Here is a 17,960-nt window from a genome sequence, read left to right as displayed (position 1 = left end):
ATCTCGTCAAAAACTAATCCAAAGTGTCTTAACCATTCTTGTAACAAGTTATCACTAAAGTTAGAAGGTAAAGTATGATCAATTGATTCTTCATTTACATCCACATCAACGACTCCATCTTCTCTATTATGAGGTTATTTGGCAATGTTAAAGATATTCAACTCCATAGTCATATTTTACAAAATGATAACTGTATATTTTCAGTCTTGCATTGAATATGAGCATCGGCAGTTGCCAAGAAAGGTCGGCCTAAGATAATAGGGACGTGCTTATTTGAATCCAACACTGGTTGAGTGTTAATCACAATGAAATCAATAGGAAAATAAAACTTGTCTACCTGCATGAGCACATCCTCCACAATGCTGCGAGGTATTTTCATGGATTGATCTGCAAGTTGAAACAACTAGAGTTAGGTGTAATATTCCCAAACCAAGTTTCACAAACACTGAATAAGGTAGAATATTTACATGAGATGGCATGGCAGTCAGGTTCTTTGTAGTTTGGATGAATTTTATGTTAGAGTATGTGATGAATGTTTTCTAATAAATATTTCTTTTTCTGGACATGAATGCTTCTCTTTTCATTGTAAAGGACTTTGAAAAACTTGGCATAAGAGGACTTGTTTCATAGCATTAAGCAAAAAGATGTTAATACTCATATGTTTGAAAACTTCCCTTCTTTACTTTAGCTAACCTCTAAGGAAATGGAGCTTTAAGGATGTATTCTCGTGGGCTATTATCTTTTTTCTCCTTTGTTGATAGGTCTTCAGATTCTTGAGTTGTCTTTATCACCGACATCTCCACTTATTGTCTACTTCTTTGCCTTTTTGCAAGGTCATGGCGACTTTGACCTTTATGATGCTCATTTTATGCACCCCTTTAGCATTAGGCGCTGGCTGACTTGGTAATTTTCTTTTCTCAACAATCATCACCAAGGTTTGAATTAAAGAGGCAAGTTAGCCCATCATCTTCGCAAGGTTTAAGATTGATTGGGCTTGTTAATTAAAGCCATCCCTCATCTCAGTCCATAACTCATCAATGATTAGATAGGTCAAATTTTTAAATTTCTAAAGTACCTCTTTCAATGGTTTTGGTTGTGAGTACCTCTGATTCTGATTGTATGGCCTGAATAGTGGTTGCGAGGCTTGAGGAGCTTGATAAACTAGTTGTATTGGTGGAGCTGGAGCTGTTGTTTCATTTTGTTAGAATCCTTAAGACTATGAAAAGTTGGGATGGTCTCTTTATCCAAGATTATAGGTATTAGAGTAAGGGTTATAATTTGATTGCTTTCCCATTATATTATAGCATTGGCTTGATCTGGGTATGAATCATGGTCAAATTGATTGTATGCTTGTGGCTTTGTTGATTTGGTAGTCGTCGACGATGCTATTTGGCAAAAAAATCCTTCAACTATTGCTTTGATTTCATTGATTTCTAATTTTGACTCACCAACATGGATTTCATTTACTCCCTTGATTTTTCTCACATTCTTAAATGATTGACTCCGCTGTTGGGAATTATCCACTTGTTGCTTGAAGAAATCCCAAATCTCTAATGCGCTTTTAGACATGAGCTCACCTCCACTTGTTATCATTAGTTATTCTTACACATATAGCAATAGTCCCTCCAAGAAATATTGACATTGATGTCATTTCTCGTACTCATAATGTGGACACTTCAAAAGTAACCCATTGAATTGCTCTCATGCTTCAAAGAATTGCTCATCTTCTCTTTTAGTATTTATGTATTGGGAAGTATTTATTTAAAAACATAGTTACCATCTACTCCCATGATATGATACTATTAGCAGGCAATGTATTAAACCATGAACGATCTCTATCTTTTAGAGAAAATGAAAATAGTCTAAGCTTAACATCTTTATCTGAAAAAATTTCACATTTAAAAGTTTGGCAAACGGCATGAAAATCATTCAAATGATTGTATGGGTCTTCATTTTCCAAGCCATAAAATGATGGGAGACAATTTAGCATACTAGGTTTTAACTCAAAACTCCTAATAGCTACCTTTAAGTATCTTATGCATGATGTACTTAAATTAGATAATAGACTTAAGTAATTCTTAAATGGCCTCGTTTGTGGTGCTTGTGCTTGTTATTGCAAATCTATTTTAATATTATCCTCAATTTCACACTATGATGCAACGTGTCTTAATGTGCGAAGTATTTTCTTTCTAGTTCAAGGTTTACAGGTTCTAGATTAAGTGACTGTGACCTTTGACCATGCATGTGAAGAACACATAAAACTTAAAAACAAAACTAATGAAAATAAAGAGAGAGATAAGAAGTTACGATATTGACCTTATCAAGTTACCACACACTTATTATAAAAACACACTTAAAACCTGCACACAAAATTATTTACAATATTTACAAAGAAAATTAACTCCATAAATTAAAATAACTTACCTCCCCAACGACGGCACCAAAAACTTGTTGTGCGACTTTTATTGTACTCGCAAGCACATAGATATATTGTAGAATAGAGTTTATAGTGACGAGTATCGATACCATGAGGAGGTAGATTTAATTATGGATATGTTTAATTTTCTAGGTGTAATTGTGAGTTGGCTGGAAGTAAATTTTGTTTTTATCTTAAGATTTAAAATAAAATAGGGGGAATGAATTAAAGATGAAAACAATGCAAATGAAATACTTGAGTCTCTGGATTCACACTCAACATTCTTCATGGGCTTAATATTTCCTTTTTAGTTCTAATTAATTCATGAAGGGTGTATTTTCACCCCTCGTAATCCTCATTCTAATAAATATGGTATCAAGCGCTCAGTGTGTTAGAGGTAATGATTTTCTACTAAGTGTGGTGTCAAGAACACGTTGTGCCAAACGATAATAATTCTTCTGTCAACAACGTGGAAAGACCATCCACTAAATAACTTAGATACACTCTCTGTCGATACTGAGTCAAGACAACCCACAAAATACTAGAGGGAAATTTATCTATAATGAATATGGTGCTAAGTGCTCATTGTACCAAGCAGTAACGATCCTTCACTAAGGCACCGGTACACTGTGCAAAATCTAAACAAGATACATTGTTTGTTGATAATGAGTCAAAATAACCACGTAAATGAGATAGGAAAAGAAAATAAACTTACCTAATCAAGCCCATGAATCATGTTGAGGCTTCATCTTCAACCCAAGCTTAAAACTAAACTAGTTACTCATAATTGAATTATGGTTAAAATGATAATTTTATAGAAAATAAAGCTAAAAAATGAATTCAGGGGTGTCAAAGTAGGAGGCCCTCTATTTATAGATACAATGGATAAACAATGGCCATCGGATGAAAACAATTTGGACGCTCAGGATTGCCTTATGTGGTAAGCTTTGATTGGTTAGAACACATCATCAGTCAACACCACATCAACATTTCGATCCAATAAGATGATGTCACATCATTGGTCAACGTCACATAATCAATCAAGGCCACATCATTGGTCCAATAGGATGCTACCATATCATCGGTCAATGGCACATCATTAGTCCAATAGGATGCTGCCATATCATCGGTCAATGCCAAATCATTGTATGGCAACCAATTGATTCATGCATAATATGTGTAATTAAATTTAATATAACCATCACTTCTAAGGTGATCTTTCAAAATATATCTACATATATTATAACATTATTCACTTATTGTATGGCTGATATAGTACATCTAATGTATTAAAAAAAAAATTCCTCCTTTGGGTAATAGGAAATTATTCATGAAGGTTGCAAATCCTTCACCGACTTCAAATAGAAGGATTCCTTTTAAAAATCTGACATCTCTTATTTTGGAAGATGAATATATTTCAAAAAATCCACAAGAAGTTAAAAATCTTCTTCTAAAAGAATTTCATTTCATACCAAAAGATTTCGGGAAAACTCAAAAAGTTTTCTGGATTTATTTTCGTAAATTCAAAGCCTTCAAATATTTGCCAAAGTTTCTGAAAACCTAGAACCCATTGGCCATGAATTCTAGTGCATCATCATTTCCTTGGTTGAAAATAAACCAAATAATTTTAAAAAAAACATATAGATAAATTTTATTGTTAATTTCTTACCTCACATCACCAGGCAAACAATTGTGTATTAGCATTTGTTTAAACTTCAATAATATATTGGTCATTGTGAATCCTCCAAAATTATGGATTATTCACATTCTAGATTGATTTAGTTTAGCAGTGGGAGGAAAATATTTAATAAAAAAATGGGCCTATGTTTTTGTGGTTTTGTTCAAAGTATAGAGGAGAAGATGAAGAATAGGAGAATACAAAAAGTGTGTTTTGTAAATAAATTTTTGGTCAATTAGACAGGGTACATGATTGAGTTAGATTGGGTTTATAAACTTTTAATTCAACCCATTATTAATTAGGTTAAGGAAAATTCAACCCAAGCCAATCCAACTGAATAGATAATGTTCAATCTAAACCAATTCAACCCTTAAGTCATCCGATTGGGTTGAAGGTCAAACTAAAATTGAAAATTAAATAGATTGAAAGTATGAAAACTATCAGTTACTTGAAAATAAAAAGAATTCGTAACCATTAGTTCTAACTTCTATATCCAAAACATATATGTTTTGTGAAAATAAATAAACTAATTTGAATAGAATATTACAAATAATTAATAATAATAATAATAAAGAATAATGAATTAATGAATGATAATACCATGCTTTTACTAAGGATTGAGAGTGTGATTTTAGTTTTCAAATTGGAGTATAAAGCAATGATATTATAATGAAATCATGAATGTCATGTTTAAATTAATTTATAAAATAATAAAAAGAGGTTAAAAAATAAGTTAGCCGTTTAAGACTTTTAGGGTTCAACAATTAAGGATTAATATATTTTTATTATTGTTATTTTTTATATGAGTTGGGTTGCTTTACATGGATTTATCTTAATTAATGCAACTCAATCCAATTATTAAATAGGTTAAAAAAATTAACCCAATCAATCCATTGAAAATGGATTTAACCGACGTTAAAATTAAATAGGCAAAGAGAAATGAAATTAGGTGGAGCAGAGCATATCATGACCATCAAAACTCAAGTTTAGAATGTGTGTGTGCGTTATGCTGTGACATGCTCACATCTTGTGTGAAATTATGATTTGTTAAATTCTTTGAAAATTATGGTTCATTTTATAATAGTCATTTTTTAGCAAATAAGTTCTTATTCTTTTTTTTTTTAGAAGAAAAGTTACAATTTTATTAAGGAAAATTTGAGAACATAGATTTAATATCAACTGGCAAAAGTTCTATCCAAACAACATGTCCATTACTCTTTAAAACTAGCTTAGCTAAGGAATAAGGATGAGCATTACATGATCTAGGGGTGTAATGGAAGCTAATGTGTTGGAAATCCTTACTTTGATTTTGTATTTCTGAAATCACAAAAAATCTATGTTTTGCTGCCCTTTTTATTGTTAACCAACTTCACCACATCTTGATAATCTGTCTCCACATTAAAGATCTAAGAGTTGCATTCTTTGCCATAACTAAGCCTCATTCAACAGCGTCAGCTTTTGCAGTCTTTAAATCTCTCGTAAATTGTGTGGTCGTGACAACATCCACTATAATTTGGCTATTTTAATCTTTGATTACAACACCAAAGCCTGTTATATGTTTTTCAAAGTTAACAATAGCATCAACAATAACCTTGAAAACATTTGTTGGTGGAGGGCACCAATTCTATTGATTCATTGATTTATGCTTCCCCTCAATCCTTGCCCTTGTTGATTCACTCGTTTGTAGGCCTCAACTACAGCGCCTACTTTGGTCACAACTTGAAAAACTTCCATCTTTTTTCCTTAAAAAGTCTAATGATTTCTACCATACTAGATAGCCTAGCAATATGCAACAAAACTTTCTATATCTACTTTCTCAACTTTTTATCCATAATATTCTACATGTCTTGGTTAGCAGCATCTGGGAAGCATGTTTCAAAAGGGGCTTGAACCTATATCTTTCTTGCAACTTTGCAGTGTACCAAAGCATGAGATATGCTATCCACTCCTATTTTACATATTTCGTTCCAGTAGTATCTTTTTTTTGTATAAGTTCTTGGCAGTAGGCAGTAGATTTTGGGCTGCTCTCCACTTTAATATTTTGATCTTCTCTAGCAATTGGGGGGGGGGTCTATAAGAGGTTCTAGTGATTGAACCCCTTGGACTAACAACTTGGCTTATCAGGGTACTTGATTTTTAAAGCTAATTGATATCCACTTTTCACGTAATATAAATTTTTTTTTCAAAATGCCAAATTAGCTCATCTATTTTCAATTTTCTTAGTAATGGAATTTTTAAAATCTCATTTACATTGTCTTTTATAAACTACTGCATCATCTTTCTGTGATCCAACTGATTTTCAAGATTAATGAGCTCTGAGACTGTAGCTTCTATTGGCAGATTTTAGATTAAGAGGGGACTAAAGGTTTAGGGACTTGGAATCTAGTTGTCTTTGCAAATATGTATCTTTTCACCATTACTGATCTTCCATTGAATTCCTTTTTGAAGAACATGTCTTCCCCACAATATGCTCCTCCCAATGTAAGATGGATTAGATCCAACTTGAGCTCTCAAAAAGTCTGACTTCTTATAATACCTAGTCTTCAACACTTTGGTAACCAATGATTGAGGGTACTGTAGCAATCTCCATCCTTACTTTGCCCCTAATGCTCGGTTAAAGCTGGACATCTCTCTAAATTCGAGGCCTCCTCAACTCTTTGCCTGGCTTATTTTTTCCCATCTTGCCTAATGGATTCCACAAATATTCCTTGGGAAACCCTAAGGGAAGCTTAGAAATACTCATTGCAAAGGCTGGTATTGCTTGAGCCATTACTTTGATATAGACTTCTTTGGCTCCACTCAAAAAAAAAAAAAAAAAAACTTATGCTGCAAGTTTGAAATCTTGCTCCCCACTTTGAGCTTCACTTCATTAGTCTTCTTTCTTCTAACCATAGATGGTAAGCTTATATACTTTTCATGTCTAAATACTACGTTAAGTTGAAAGACGTTCTTGATTGCATTAACTCTATCTGCTGGTATTTTGCCACTAAAAACCATAGACAACTTATCAAAATTGAAGAGTTGTCCTGAGGCAGCAACATAACAATTAAAAATCGCTTTGAAATTCTTACAACTGTCAACTGAAGCTTTTGTGAACACCGGGATGTCATCAGCAAAAAAACAAATGGGAAATAGTGTATAACTTAATTTTTTTACAAGATTGCCATTGTTAACTAGTTAAAAATGGCAATCTAATTTTCAACTTAAAAGATAATGTTTAACTTACAATAACCCACACCAGCATGCCATGTCTTCTCTATGTTTGCAGGTCCAAAAATTGTATAACTTAAAAGATAATTTTTTAAAGCCTCGACTATTCTACTGGACTTCCTTTTGCAAGTTACTGCCTTTGTTACTAGCTGCTACTGATAACTTTTGACTGCTTGAGAGCTGAGGATAACAGGATTGGTTGTTTTCTATGCATAAATGTTCCTTCATCTGGTGGAGAATCTGATGAAGGTATTTCTTTAATCAATCTGTGAAGCCGAGAGTTAGTTACATTCTGTTACTGGTGAGGTGGCAGTGAGTCAGCTTATGTGGGCCAGCTGGTGGTTAATTAGTTATGACCAAAGAGCTGTATAAATAAGCAGAGCCAGGGCTGATCATGGTAGATCTTTTTCGGCTAAGTTAAGTGACCAAGACTGAGAGTAAAGATTCTTAGTTGAGTGAGATTTGTTCTCTGACATTTGTAGTCACATTGTAATCAACCCTTAGCAATAAAGTTTCACACCCTTTGGGGTTTCTTCAACCGTGGATGTAGGTACTCTGGTACCGAACCACGTTAATTCCTTCTCTTTGTTTTCTATTTGTTTATAGTTATACACTGTTCTTTGTTGATCTTTGTGAATCTTGGTTGTTAGTTAAGTGCCGATATCTTCCTTTTCTTAACAAATTGGTATCAGAGCTTCAAAGTTCTCTGTTCTTGATCTTAAAAGATGGGAACCACCAGATTTGACCTTGAGAAATTCAATGGAGAAAATGACTTCTACCTATGGAGTCTTAAGATGAGGGCTATCTTGATTCAACAGGGCTTAGACAGTGCCCTTGATGGTGAGGAAGAAAAGTCCAAGAAAGAGAGAGAGAAAGGTTCTTCAAGTTCAGGTGGAGACTTGAGGACCATAAACAATAAAGCCCACAGTACGATCATCCTTCACCTGTCTGATGAGGTACTGAGAGAAGTAGCAAAAGAGAAGTTAGCATCTGGGTTATGGGCAAAATTAGAAGAGCTTTTCTTGAAGAAATCTCTTGCTAAGAGGTTGTACATGAAAAGGAAGCTTTACACATTTTCAATGAAAGAAGGAACAGCTATGAGAGACCATGTTGATGAGTTCAACAAGCTCATACTTGATCTTGAAAATGTTAATGTAATGCTTGAAGATGAAGATAGGGCTCTCATCTTACTAAGCTCCTTACCCGATTCTTATGAACACTTCGTGGACACTCTGCTCTATGGTAGGCAAACCCTCACCCTAAAAGATGTCAAGAATGCTCTTGAATCTAAAGACTTAAAGAAAAGAGCAGATGGCAAAGATCAGATCACTGGAGATGGATTAGTTGCCAAAGCAAAGACAGAAAAGAAGATGTACAAAGATAAGAAGAACAAAAATCAGAAAGAGAAGACTGATAAGATGAAGAAGAAAAGAAAATGTTACTTCTGTCAGAAGGAAGGACATTATATAAAAGACTGTTTTGAAAAGAAGAAGCTTGAAAAGTTACAGAAAGAATCAAGTGGGAAGGCTGACATTGCATCTGTAGATGAAGGAGAGTCAGAAGATGCAGATGTCCTTATTGCAGCAGATAAGAAATCTTCTGGTGAGTGGATACTTGACTCAGGATGTTCCTTCCATATGTGTCCACATAAAGATTTCTTTGTGACTTTCAAGAGTATTGATGGTGGAAAAGTTTTGCTTAGAAATAATCTAGCCTGTAAAGTTGCTGGAATAGGGTCTGTTAGGATTAAAATGTATGATGGTTCAGTAAAAGGCTTGGAACAAGTGAGATATGTTCCAGAGCTTAAAAGAAACCTCATATCATTAGGGATGATAGACCAATTAGGCTGCTGCATAAAGGCAGAAAATGGTGAACTTCAGATCCTTAAAGATGGTGCAATCATAATGAAATGTTGTAGAAGAAATGGATTATATGTGTTTAAAGGCTCAGTTGAGTTACCTGGTATTATTACAAATGTAAACAATCATAAAACTAGGCTCTGGCACATGAGATTAGCACACATGAGTGAGAAAGGTTTAAAGGAGTTAAGTAAACATGGTCTACTAGGAACTGATCAAATTTCTGCACTTGAATTCTGTGAAAAGTGTGTATTTGGTAAAGCAACTAGGCAGAAGTTTAATCCAGGAAAACAAGAAACCAAAAACACACTGGATTATATTCACCCAGACCTGTGGGGGCCCTCTCAAGTGCCCTCTCATGGAGGAGCTAAATATTTCATCACTTTCATTGATGACTTTTCAAGGAAAGTATGGGTATATGTACTGAAGCACAAAAGTGAAGCTTTTGAGAAATTTAAAGATTGGCTGACTTTAATAGAGAATCAAACAGAAAGGAGGGTAAAGAGACTAAAAACTGATAATGGACTCGAGTATTGCTGCAATGATTTTGAACAATTCTGCATCAAGAAGGGGATAGCCAGGCACAAAACTGTGAGGCACACACCTCAGCAGAATGGACTAGCAGAAAGGATGAATAGGACCTTAGTTGAAAAGGTAAGGTGTATGTTGTTTAATGCAAACCTTTCAAAACACTTCTGGGTAGAAGCTGTCACCACTGCAGCCTACTTAGTCAACAGGAGCCCTTCAGTTGCTTTGCAATTCAAGACCCCCCAAGAAGTTTGGTCAGGAAAGCCTCCAGATCTCAGCAACCTCAGGGCATTTGGTTGTCTTGCTTATGCTCACATAAACCAGGGAAAATTAGAGCCAAAAGCTGTCAAGGGTTACTTCATAGGCTATCCAGAGGGTGTTAAAGGGTATAAGATCTGGTGCATAGATGGAAAACCTTCAAGAACATTGATCAGCCAAGATGTTGTGTTTGATGAAGAGCCCATGCTGCATCAAAAGGTAGAAACAGAGCTCACTACACCTGATACAAATGAGGTTAAGGAACACAATTTTGAGGTGGAGTCAAGTGAAGAAAAGAAAACTATAGAAAGGGATTCCAAGCCTTGTTAGAAAACACACATCACTTCTCAAATGAATGAATATCAGCTAACAAGAGACAGGGAAAAGAGAATCATTAAACCACCCAAAAGATATGGCATAGCTGATATGATTTCTTATGCCCTGGCAGTAGCTGAAGAAGTCATTGGTGAAGAGCCTGTTAGCTACAATCAAGCTATGGGCAGTAAAGTTAGAGAGAAATGGTTGGATGCCATGAATGAAGAAATTATCTCCCTAAAGAAGAATAGAACATGGATATTGGTCAAGAAACCTCAAAACAAAAGGCTAGTAGGTTGCAAATGGATCTATAAAATTAAAGAAGGGACCGTGGATGGTGAGCCTCCCAGGTATAAGGCAAGGCTGGTAGCAAAGGGGTTCACCCAAAAACATGGAGTGGATTTCAATGAGGTATTCTCCCCTGTAGTAAAATACAGTTCCATAAGAATTCTACTGGCAATAGCAGCTTACAATGACCTGGAATTGGATCAAATGGATGTGAAGACAACCTTCTTACATGGAAATCTTGAAGAAGAAATTCTCATGGATCAACCTGAGGGGTTCATTGAAGAAGGGACTGAAGATATGGTATGCTTGTTAAAGAGGAGTTTGTATGGGCTGAAACAGTCTCCAAGACAATGGTATCTGAGGTTCGATGAGTTCATGATCAGCCATGGATATTGTAGAAGTCAATACGATAGCTGTGTGTATTTTAAAACCTGATCCTCTGAAGATAGAATTTACCTTCTTCTTTATGTTGATGACATGCTTATTGCATGCAAAAAAAGAGAGGAGATTGAAAGGCTTAAAATGGAGTTGAATACTGCTTTTGAAATGAAAGATCTGGGGACTGCTACAAGAATTCTGGGAATGCAAATAGTGAGGAACAGAAGTAAAGGCACTTTGTTTCTTACTCAAGCTATGTATGCTAAAAGGGTTCTTAGCAGATTTGAGATGAGTGGTGCTAAGCCTGTAACAGTACCTATGTCAGCACATTTCAGATTGTCAAAGCTTCAGGAACCAGAAGAGGATCATGACCTTGAGCATATGAAGTCAGTGCCTTACTCAAGTGCAGTTGGCAGCATAATGTATTCTATGGTTTGTACAAGACCTGATGTAGCTCATAGTGTAGGTGTTGTTAGCAGGTTTATGGGGAACCCAGGGAAAGAACACTGGAGTGCTATCAAATGGTTGTTGAGGTATTTGAAAGGTACTGCAAATCATGGAATTTTGTATGGTGGTTCTGAAAGTAACTCATGTCAGGTATCAGAGTTTGTAGACTCAGATTTTGCTGCTGATCTGGACAAGAGAAGGTCCATTACTGGATATGTTTTCATTTTGAATGGAGGAGCAGTGAGCTGGAAGGCATCTCTTCAGTCAGTGGTTGCTTTATCCACAACTGAAGCTGAGTACATTGCATTGACAGAAGCAGTAAAAGAAGCAAAGTGGCTAAGTGGGTTAGTTTCTGAGTTTGGGTTAAAGCAAGAGTCAGTTTGTATTGGCTGTGACAGCTCTAGTGCAATTCAGCTTAGTAAGAATCCTAAGTATCATGAAAGAACAAAACATATTGATGTTAGGTTACACTTTGTCAGGGATGAAATTGCAAATGGTATTGTGAATGTTATTAAGGTCCCTACTCAGACTAATCCTGCAGATATTCTAACCAAAGCAGTACCTGCAATCAAGTTTAGAAACTCTCTGAACTTGGTTGGTGTTGGTAGCTTATAAAACCAGACTAGTGGTTGCTGAAGAAGAGGGTGGAGCTGGTTTCAGAATGAACTAAGGTGGAGATTTGTGAAGCCGAGAGTTAGTTACATTCTGTTACTGGTGAGGTGGCAGTGAGTCAGCTTATGTGGGCCAGCTGGTGGTTAATTAGTTATGACCAAAGAGCTGTATAAATAAGCAGAGCCAGGGCTGATCATGGTAGATCTTTTTCGGCTAAGTTGAGTGACCAAGACTGAGAGTAAAGATTCTTAGTTGAGTGAGATTTGTTCTCTGACATTTGTAGTCACATTGTAATCAACCCTTAGCAATAAAATTTCACACCCTTTGGGGTTTCTTCAGCCGTGGATGTAGGTACTCTGGTACCGAACCACGTTAATTCCTTCTCTTTGTTTTCTATTTGTTTATAGTTATACACTGTTCTTTGTGAATCTTGGCTGTTAGTTAAGTGCCGATATCTTCCTTTTCTTAACACAATCTTTACATAGTTTTCATTGTGTATCTTGTAGCACAGTGTCAAAAAATTGTCAGTACCATAGTGTTGGATATCCCTTTTTTTCTTATTCACTAGTAGCTCTTATGAAGTCATTTTGGTGAGGTGTAGGCATCAGTCAGATATCCTCTGGACTACTAGCTCGAAATATGAAGTTAAAATTTTCAGAATCTCTGAAAGCTTTTGAAATCTATGGAAATTTCATCTTGGTAAATGCAGACAATTCTTTGCTTATTTTGTGTGGAAGGTGGTATTAAGTCGAGTATGTTGAGATATGTTGGGATGCTAATTGCCTTGGGGCAAAACGTGAAAAGTTATATTCTCTTGCTTTTTTTTTAAAAGATATCACTTCATGTGAGAAGTTCATGCACTCATTCTCAGACTCTTGAGATTGAGGATGGTAGTTGTTGCTGTGTTTCTTGCGTTCACTGTCGCAAGCATCATAAGTGGCTCATGACTTTCAACATTATTACTCTTTTTTTTAATTTTAAAAGTCTTGGAAGCAAATTTTTTACCCACGTTAGTTCTTGAGTTACTTTATTGTATATTACCTTGTTTCTTATACATAATAGGTTCTATCTATAATGATTAAAATTGGTTTGAAGCAACAGATTGTTCTTCCTCGGGAGTCTTATCTTCAAGTTTGAACTCTCAATTGACTTTTCTTTGTCTTTTGATTGTTGATTAGCATTGATGTTTACCCCTTTGGACCTTATTGACCATCAATTTTTTTTTTCCTGTTAATGCATCTGGAGTATTTCGATAAAACCAGATTATCTAAGAGTTGGTCCTCCATTATATGTTGTTGTTAACAATTACAACTATATGTATCAATCTGGTTGTTTTGTCATGCACTTGTTCTCATAATGATTACATAACAACAAGTTTTAATATTAAAAAAAAAAAATTAACAGCACAATCGAATTGTAATATGACAACAAAACCTTAATTTCTAAAAGAAGAGGAGCCTTATATTACTAACAAAAAAAGCACGCACCATATGTACACAAAAAAACAGCAATCACTATTGACATTATTAGGTTTGCAACAGAGACTGCTTTTAGCTAAATGCCCAGAGTTGCCACATCCCCCAGCAGAATCCAACAAGATGTAAAGTTTTGAACACATGAAAACTAATACAGGAAGCAAAATAGAAGAATGATACTTTTAAAATCAATGTGATAGATAAAGAGTAGTATATGAAATGATTGGGAATATACATATAAAACAGTGTATAGAATATTTTGGCAAGATAAAGAATAACAAAACAAGCAATGAGTATATTGTGAAACCATACCAAGAGATTGTTGACCATCATCACCGATACAGCAAGTATGAATGATGAACTCCACACAGTTCATTCAGAAGCAAAGGACAAGAAAACAAAGTCCAGAATGTCAATATATGAAGCAAAAATTAGTCAAAAGGACAAAACGGAAAACATGGACCATAGAAGGAATTAAAACCTGGATGTGATGATTAGAAAAACAATAAATATAGCACCTGCTGTAATTATCAGATGAATTAGAAACAGATGTAATAAGAAGCTGAGAGTTCCATTCCCACTGACCCCGAAAAAAGGAAATAGGAAGTCACATAAATGATAGAAAGAAATACAGAAAGGTCTCAACAATAAACTCATCAAAACTGAAAAAAATATTAGAAATATGGCTAAGACTACTGATTCATAACAAACATGAAAAAAAAAAAAAAGGAAAATAAAGTTCAATAACAAGGTGAAAGTTATGAACATCACCATCATTGATCAGTGGCCTGAATCACCAAAAGATCATAATACCGAATGTCTGTCAATATATGAAAACAAAGCTAGATTTGGAATTATAGAATTGTCATTATGGTGTTTGGAATACTGACCGAGTGCCACAGCAATATTGATCAAATTAGTCCTCCAAATATCCAGATATTGCTCAAAGAAGATATAAAACACCAAGTAAGGAAAAATCTTGATCTACATATCAGAAAGTAATGCTGCAGAGAATTGATGGGAAAGCGTGCAAATCACGATTTGGCACCACTCCAGCAACATGAAGAGGATGGATGAAATGAAAAACAATTGAGCTGTATGAAATTGTTGCACTGGGAGGTTGAGTTCAAACCTTCAAGGTTTCAGACTATCTTGAACTCCCTCGCGGCTCACAATGAATGAACATAATCACCAATTGCCATTAAAGGGTTTGCATTCAACAAAACTCATGCTGTGAGCGAAAATTTTAGTATCAGTCAAAAGTCATACCTGTTTGTCCAGTGGTAGGTAAAACGTGCAAATCTCTTATGCCTGCCAACATGTTAGAAACAAATAATTGTAACTAAGCCTGCATCTCACTCAGAGGCTTTGGGCTCACGTTAACAGAAATATGTGCCAACAAGAAGGCTTCAACTAACCATTTAGATCCACACTACTGAAGCAGACCTCATGGCCATCCTTTGCACAATCAGCAGATGGCAGTGCATTAACCATGAAAGCTTCTCCTAATAAGTTGCTCCACAGATGGCTGATTGTTAACTAAATCAAAGTCACGGAAGCACTACAAGAAACTCGAAATATAAGTATTTCAACCCTTTTCAAGCGATATGTTATATTCTCTATACAACACAAAAATCCATTATCAAAGAACAGCATAAAGTAACGAGTATTTTGGAGAATTTGGGGTTAGTAGAAAGCAGGAAAATACGGCCATGAACAAACATAGAGAGAAGGAGAGGAGGGGAATTACCGTTGTACAGTCTTTGGAGACTCCACCTACACCACAAAGGTTCTTCATCAGGTGAACGGCAAAGCAGATAGAGAAAAATTAATCAGATGACAGCAAGGCGGCTAGAGAAAAATTAATCTTCTTTAGTAATCTAAAAGTAAACAATCATCTAGCAAAACAATATCTAATCACTCCATACCACTCAATGGGCTTCGTCCTTCCTCTTTGAAGGAGTTAAAACTAGACCATCAACATAAATTTGACAATGCGGACAGGTATTGTGGTGTATGAGTGATAGGTGTACGACAGTGGAAGCAAAGAAAAATATTGAAGATGCTAAATGTCCACTTAAATTTCAGCATGGCACATGTGGAAGAAGCACGAACCTGATCATCAGGTGGACAATAAGTACCATTCACAAACTTCCGATGGCAGCCAAAAGCCTATGGTTATGCCCAGACAACAAAGTCATCAAGCCATGAAGCAGCAGGCTCAGCTATGTAGCTTAACTCTGGAATCATAGATGCCCTTGATATCTGTGAAAAACGAAAAAATACACAAGAATAGGAATATCAAGAGACAATAAGAAAAATTAACAGCAGCTTAACTTTCACATGTATTTGGGATAAAGAATTCATCACATCAGGAAAGTGTTAAGTGAATCAAAAAATTGTTAACCTTCATGTAGTATTAAAATAATGCAGCCTTTAGAAATTAAATCCCATAACATAGTTTATTATAGTATATATAGAGTCTAACAATCCTTGATATGGACATGTCAAATCTACCAAGAGTAAAAGTTGATACGCTGCATCTAATGGTATACTGAGATTGGTTGGAACACTGAATTACCTCATTCAAACGAGAGCTTGAATCACACCATCTGATGAAGCATAACTTGTTTGTATGTCTGGATTCCAAGCTGAGTATGAAAGCTGTTTGACGTCCGAACAAAACAGTTTGAAGATGCTTAATGTAAACTGTAGTGTTAATCTCCAATTCAATTATTTAATACCCTAAAATTTTGAATTTATTGCTTTATATGATTGGGACCCCAAAAAAAAAAAAAAGTCATAAGCAACCCGAGTGTCCATTACAGACTGATATACAGTCTTATGCAGGTAAGCCATGGGAACAGGGACCAACGGTACAAAAGGCTCCGAGTACCATTTGGAGATTCCATCCTGTGGTTGACCTTACACTACTATTGTCCCAGTTGAAGTGTGTTGATATTTGCAGTGTCATAGAATCATACAACTGAGTAAATTTTGTGTCGTTTAGATGCAACATAACACAAGCTAATCTTCTTTGACTTGATTAAGGTGTTTTATGCTTTTAATGGACAATAGTATTTGTACAGAGTTCTTGTTGGACTTACCTAAATCTTTTAATATGTAGTCAAACAACTGGAAATCATGATTTTTTTTTCTTTTAACCTCTATCATAATTTTTCAACTCCAGCCTTGTTTTTCCTTTCCATTTTTCTACGAAGTACCTTTACCTTTTGTTCCTTGACATTTTAATTTCAAAACATGAGCATAATATCTCTGCTTTACGTTTTCAGTGTTCATATTAGTTCTTGGTCCATGGCTTTGATAGAAACTAAAACGTACCTTTCCATGAGAAGATGGACTAACAAATTTTTTTTGTGTTGCTGTGCTTGAGTTAGTTTCTACTCTTTTATGACTTTTTTCTTTTGGTTACTCTTTGATAGTGGGATTACCCTGTGAAGCTAGTTGAAGTAATTGTGCCTTGCTTTGCCAGATCAGAAATTTTTATGGTCTTTAGCCCTTCTCTTTCATCTTTCAACAACTTCTGCTAACACACATAACGGACATAAGAATTCTCCATATTTTGCATGTTTATTACCTCCAAATGTTCCTGGAAGTGATCATTATTGGTTTATTGCATGGGTCATATTTCTACCAGCAAGTAAGTCACTGAACTTTGGAATTACGTTATGGAAGAAACATCACTATAACTAATGAAAAATGTTGCCATCTGATTCAATTGTTGCACTCTTGAACACATCCCAGCCCTTAGCTAGAAAAAAATGTTTCCCATTTTGACTGACAAGTTTCCAGTTTAATATTTTGGTTGTGGTTTCAGATGATATTGAGTTTGTTTTATCCTCCATCGAGGCATATAATCATAAGAAAAGCAGCAAGCAGATGAGCCATCTACTTCTTCAAACTTGAGCTAACTGGTATGAAAGTACCGCAGCCATTTTGGGGGATTGATTTCTTCTCTTGATTTTTCTTACTGTAATTATATCTCAAGCGTATAAGCTGTCATACAATTTGTGGTCTCTTGCATTCTTTCACTCACTGCTTGCTTTCTCATTTACTGTTCATTGTATGCGAAGGACAATCAGATCATTCAATTCTTTTTTCCGCAAATTCATTGAGAAAACTTCTTGTATTTGCCTCTTTTTAACACCGAATCTACTTTACAGATTTCTTTTATCTTCACTATCTTATATAAGCAACCTTTTTCAACAAGAGCATGAATGAATTCATTGCTTCTATGAAACACAAGTTGTGAATTGTAGGTATAAGAATCAATGACAAATGCAAGCAAACCAAATGAAATGCTTATTCTTATCAATCGTTGCACGCCGAATGGTTCAAGATCATTAAACATTTCTTTAGTCAAATATAACCATGTGGGTAGAGATATTGGGGTTTGCCTGAAGGTCTCATAACTTCAGTCAAATGTTTGGGCCACCGAATAATTTATTTTGTTGGCTTTTGTATCAAGGGCCAAG

General features: G+C 35.3%; 2 long non-coding RNA genes across 3 annotated transcripts; one reads left to right on the top strand and one right to left on the bottom strand.

The window, feature by feature from the left end:
* Positions 1–7,331: 7,331 nt before the first annotated feature.
* LOC107175868 (uncharacterized) lies at positions 7,332–12,948 on the top strand. Its single transcript, XR_001507318.3, has 2 exons — positions 7,332–7,553; positions 12,591–12,948. It is a non-coding gene; the product is annotated as an uncharacterized LOC107175868 (long non-coding RNA).
* A 1,062-nt stretch (positions 12,949–14,010) lies between these two features.
* On the bottom strand, positions 14,011–16,303 carry LOC102609820 (uncharacterized). 2 transcript variants are annotated; one of them, XR_003064127.2, is made up of 4 exons: positions 16,046–16,303; positions 15,215–15,729; positions 14,883–15,025; positions 14,011–14,775 (listed from the first exon to the last, which is right to left on the bottom strand). It is a non-coding gene; the product is annotated as an uncharacterized LOC102609820 (long non-coding RNA). The 2 variants fall into 2 exon arrangements; XR_008052612.1 differs by having other exon boundaries at positions 14,883–15,729.
* Between the last annotated feature and the right edge of the window lie 1,657 nt (positions 16,304–17,960).

This window comes from Citrus sinensis, chromosome 2 (genome assembly GCF_022201045.2).
Source record: "Citrus sinensis cultivar Valencia sweet orange chromosome 2, DVS_A1.0, whole genome shotgun sequence".
In the NCBI taxonomy this organism is placed as follows: Eukaryota; Viridiplantae; Streptophyta; class Magnoliopsida; order Sapindales; family Rutaceae; genus Citrus; species Citrus sinensis.
This window is presented reverse-complemented; position numbering and strand designations above follow the sequence as displayed.